This window comes from Rhinoraja longicauda, chromosome 20 (assembly GCF_053455715.1).
Source record: "Rhinoraja longicauda isolate Sanriku21f chromosome 20, sRhiLon1.1, whole genome shotgun sequence".
NCBI classification, from domain to species: Eukaryota; Metazoa; Chordata; class Chondrichthyes; order Rajiformes; family Arhynchobatidae; genus Rhinoraja; species Rhinoraja longicauda.
Genome location: NC_135972.1, coordinates 2,582,421 through 2,587,342, shown reverse-complemented (window position 1 = coordinate 2,587,342; position 4,922 = coordinate 2,582,421). Strand labels below are relative to the sequence as shown.

The 4,922-nt window shown below is 49.5% G+C and overlaps 1 protein-coding gene across 1 annotated transcript in view; it reads right to left on the bottom strand.

Annotated features, from left to right (window-relative positions):
* Positions 1-2,212, bottom strand: part of LOC144603331 (muscarinic acetylcholine receptor M2-like) — a 49,300-nt gene extending 47,088 nt beyond the window's left edge. Inside the window, exon 1 of the mRNA XM_078416463.1 lies at positions 2,091-2,212. The gene's annotated coding sequence lies outside the window, so the exon portion shown is untranslated. The remainder of the gene's footprint in view (positions 1-2,090) is intronic.
* Between the last annotated feature and the right edge of the window lie 2,710 nt (positions 2,213-4,922).

Here is a 4,922-nt window from a genome sequence, read left to right as displayed (position 1 = left end):
ACGACAATGACCACGACAATGCCGAGTCAGGTCGAGATTACAGCGTCTTCTGAAACATCGCGAAAATCCCCACGCTGTCAATGTTTCTCCGGCGTCCTAATTTTCGCTGAAATCACTGACAAGTCGGTAAGTACTTGAGAGTTTTGAACTATAACACCTTGTATGGGTTACTTAAAAACCAAGCTTCACTGTAACAAGGAATAAACTGGATTTACTTCCAGTTTACTAATAGCTGTATTTTTTTTTTAAATTAAAAAGTGGTTACGTGGATTTTTGTGAAAAGTGTGTGGGCATTCTTTGAAAATGTAAGGGAGATGTATATCTGGTTTCTGGGTTGCATATCTGGGTTGGGAGCCCACTTTAAATGTAATCGCTGATGGCCATAAACATCGCGAAAATTCCCACGCTTACCTGACCGTCAAACTGTCGCCTCCAATCTACCTGTCAAATGTCCTGATGGTAAATAAATTGGTTAAATACAAGCATTTTATGGTATTTTTAAATGACTTTACTTATTTTAATATTATGTGCTTCTAAATGCATCTTAAGAGAACCTAGCAAACCTGGGGATAGCAGGCGACAGCGCCCGCAATAAGCTACGATACCTGGCGACAAGCCAGCTGTCGCCGAGAGATTTCAAACCGTTTGATTTCTCGGCGACGAGCCGAGATCCACTACGATCTTTGGAAGACTCCTCACGATCATGCCCGCGACACCCCGGCGAACTGTCGGCAACAGCCTAGTCGCCGACAGTCGCCTTAAAATCGCCTAAGTGGGACAAACTCAGCGGGACATGCAGCATCTCTGGAGAGAAGGAATGGATGACGTTTCGAGTCGAGACCCTTCTTGGGTGGCCTTGGTTGGTTTTACCTAGCACGAAACGTTATTCCCTTATCATGTATCTGTACGCTGTAAATTGATCGATTGTAATCGTGTGTTGTCTTTCCGCTGACTGGGTAGCATGCAACAAAAAGCTTTTCACTGTACCTCGGCACACGTGACAACAAACTGAACTGAGCGGATCTAAACTTCCCATCGTGTGGTGACCAGAACTGCACACAACATTCCGATGGTCCACCTGGATGGTCGGCGTGGACTCGCTGGCCAAAGCCTTGTATCCATGAACAAAGCAGGAATGCCCACCAGGGGGGCGAGTTTGGTCCATCGGAAGCCAAATGACAATGATCAGATGATGTGGCCCTAATGTTGTTCTAATTGTTTAGACAATAGACAATAGACAATAGGTGCAGGAGGAGGCCATTCGGCCCTTCGAGCCAGCACCGCCATTCATTGTGATCGCGGCTGATCATCTACAATCAGTAACCCGTGCCTGCCTTCTCCCAATGTCCCTTGATTCCACTAGCCCCATGAGCTCTATCTAACTCTCTCTTAAATTCATCTAGTGAATTGGCCTCCACTGCCCTCTGTGGCAGAGAATTCCACAAATTCACAACTCTCTGGGTGAAAAAGTTTCTTCTCACCTCAGTTTTAAATGGCCTCCCCTTTATTCTTAGACTGTGGCTCCTGGTTCTGGACTCGCCCAACATTGGGAACATTTTCCCTGCGTCCAGTTTGTCGAGTCCTTTTATGATTTTACACGTCTCTATAAGAATATATTTTCCAAACAGAGCGTGGTGGGTGTATGGAACGAGCTGGCAGAGGGGGTGGTTGAGGCTGGTACTATAACAGCGTTTAAAAGATTCATGTGGACAGGTACGTGGATAGGACAGATTGAGAGGAATTTGGGGCCAAACGCGGGCAGGTGGGACTAGTGTAGAAGGGGGATCTTGGACGTCATGGGCAAGTTGGGCCGAAGGGCCTGTTTCCGTGCACCCTGACTCTCTGACTCTCTATGACAACCTTGCACTGATGCAAGTTCACCCACCGGCAAGGCTTTGACAGTTCAGTCCAATTAACCCTGGAGCCAAGTCCAACCGGTCTGCTGGGGCAACGGCGTATCCTAGACTTGTTTACACACACACACACACACACACACACACAACTGACATATACACACACACACAACCCACCCCACCCCCCCCCCCCCCCCCCCCCCCCACACACACACACACACACAGTGTAATAATTACCGCCCGGTTGTGGATATGATGGTTCCCATCAACAAGGCGCAAATGACGAGGTTGAAAATAATGTATTAAACGGGTTGGAGGAACGGGTCCACAACTCTGCGTCCAATCAACACGCAGCGTCATTCAGTGTGGAAATCCGTGGCTTTGTTACAACAAGAGGCAACGATAGACTGTTGGCGCTCAGAGTGTTTAACACTGAGCTAGTCCGGGGAAGGGTGAGCGCTTTTCTCTCTTTGACTGCCTGTGTGTGCTCGCGATAGCTAGCGTTGGCTGCAATGGGGAAACTACACTGGTTGTCCATGACGTTCAGGAGATCACCCTGAGATCCCCAGAAATAAACACACACACAAAAACAGATGCCTCCAAACGACCAGCCGTCTAGAACAGAGCAAACCGTGGACGAGAGAGCTACATATACTGTCGAATGAGAGCGGTTGGAATTAACAAGAGAAGGGCATTTATAGAAAGTGCTCTACAAAACATTAAATACAATTTTCACACCAAAACCCCTCCCCAGTATAAAGCTGAGATGCCTGCATTTGACGCAGCGCTTGGAACTACAGCGTCGCAGTCTGTATATTGATCAAACCAAAGTGCCGGAGGAACCCATCGGGTCAGGCAGCATCTGTGGAGGGAATGGACAGGCGACGTATCGGGTCCAGACGCCTTCTTCCACTATTAATCTGTTCGCTTTCATCCGCGTCTGCAGAGCGCCGGGCACGCTCGGAGATTAGGGATGAGTTTGTGTTGTGTTGAGTGGGAATGTAATCTATTGGTAGACATCATCCATCGCACGCTGAATCCCACAGAAGTAACTCGGTGGAGTAACCCCCCAAGTGCAGGGAGTGCGTGGAGATGGGGTGGGTGGCGTTGGTGGACAAGCCCAGAGCTACTCGCTTTAATATTGCCAATGGCTCTTAAGTATTACATAGAAAATAGGTGCAGGAGGAAGCCATTTGGCCCTTCCAGCCAGCACCGCTTGTTATTCTGTGTGCTACGAAGATTGTGCCCACTTCACTAATTAGTTGCTGTTTGAGCCGATGTCTCTTTCATCGGTTATTGAGCCATGAGGCATAGAGTGATACAGCGTGGAAACAGGCCCTTCGGCCCAACTTGCCCACACCGGCCAACATGTCCCAGCTACACTAGTCATAGAGTGATACAGTGTGGAAACAGGCCCTTCGGCCCAACTTGCCCACACCGGCCAACATGTCCCAGCTACACTGGTCATAGAGTGATACAGTGTGGAAACAGGCTCTTCGGCCCAACTTGCCCACACCGGCCAACATGTCCCATTTACACTAGTCAGAGAGTGATACAGTGTGGAAACAGGCCCTTCGGCCCAACTTGCCCCACCGGCCAACATGTCCCATTTACAATTGGAGGAACAGCACCTCATATTTCGCCTGGGCAGTTTGCAGCCCAGCGGTATGAACATCGACTTCTCCAACTTCAGATAGTTCCTCTGTCCCTCTCTTCCCCTCCCCCTTCCCAGATCTCCCTCTATCTTCCTGTCTTCATCTATATCCTTCCTTTGTCCCGCCCCCCTGACATCAGTCTGAAGAAGGGTCTCGACCCGAAACGTCGCCCATTCCTTCTCTCCTGAGATGCTGCCTGACCCGCTGAGTTACTCCAGCATTTTGTGAATAAATGTCCCATTTACAATAGTCATAGAGGGTTACAGTGTGGAAACCGGCCCTTCGGCCCAACTTGCCCACACCGCCCAACATGCCCCATTTACACTAGTCCCACCTGCCAGCGTTCGGCCCAAATCCCTCTAAACCTGTCTTATCCATGTACCTGTCTAACTGTTTCTTAGACGTTGCCTCAACTTCCTCCTCTGGCAGCTCGTTCCATACACCCACCACCCTTGGTGTGAAAACGTTACCCCTCAGATTCCTATAGAATCTTTCCCCCTTCACCGTGAACCAAGAGTTCACTCGAGTTCATGGCCATGTTCACAGGAACCAACCGCTGAATGTTCTTGGGAGACCGCTGTCTTATCTGACTGCACCCGAGTTATATTCTACAAACAGCCCGCATCCCGAGTACAGCAACAAAAGGCCAATGGCAGGAACATAGCATGGCCCCGCAATCAGGACCCAGACCCCTTCTCACAGATACCCCCAGGGCTGGCTATATGCTAACCAGTCAGCATGGCTTACAACGTGTAAGAAGGAACTGCAGGTGCTGCTTTAAATCGAAGGTAGACACAAAATGCTGGAGTAACTCAACGGGACAGGCAGCATCTCTGGAGAGAAGGAATGGGTGACGTTTCGGGTCGAGACCCTTCTTCAGACTGATTTACAACGTGTAGTTAATTAGAGATAAGAATCACTATCGTCTTCACGACAGCGAATCACTGTAAATACATCGTCTCGACCCGACACGTCGCCCATTCCTTCTCTCCTGAGACCTGACCTGCTGAGTTACTCCAGCACTTTGTGAATAAATACATCGTTATATTCACAAAATGCCGGAGTAACTCAGCAGGTCAGGCAGCATCTCGGGAGAGAAGGAATGGGTGACGTTTCGGGTCCAGACCCTTCCTCAGACTGATCATCGTTAGATCGTTTAGTTTAGTTTGGAGACACAGCGCGGAAACAGGCCCTTCGGCCCACCGAGTCCGCACCGACCAGCGATCCCCGCACACTAACACTATCCTACACACACTAGGGACAGTTTACAATTTTCACCAAGCCAATTAGCCGACAAACCTGTACGACTTTGGAGTGTGGGAAGGAAACCCGAGCTCCCGGAGAAAACCCACGCGGTCACTCGGAGAAGGTACAAACTCCACACAGACAGCACCGGTAGTCAGGATCGAACCAG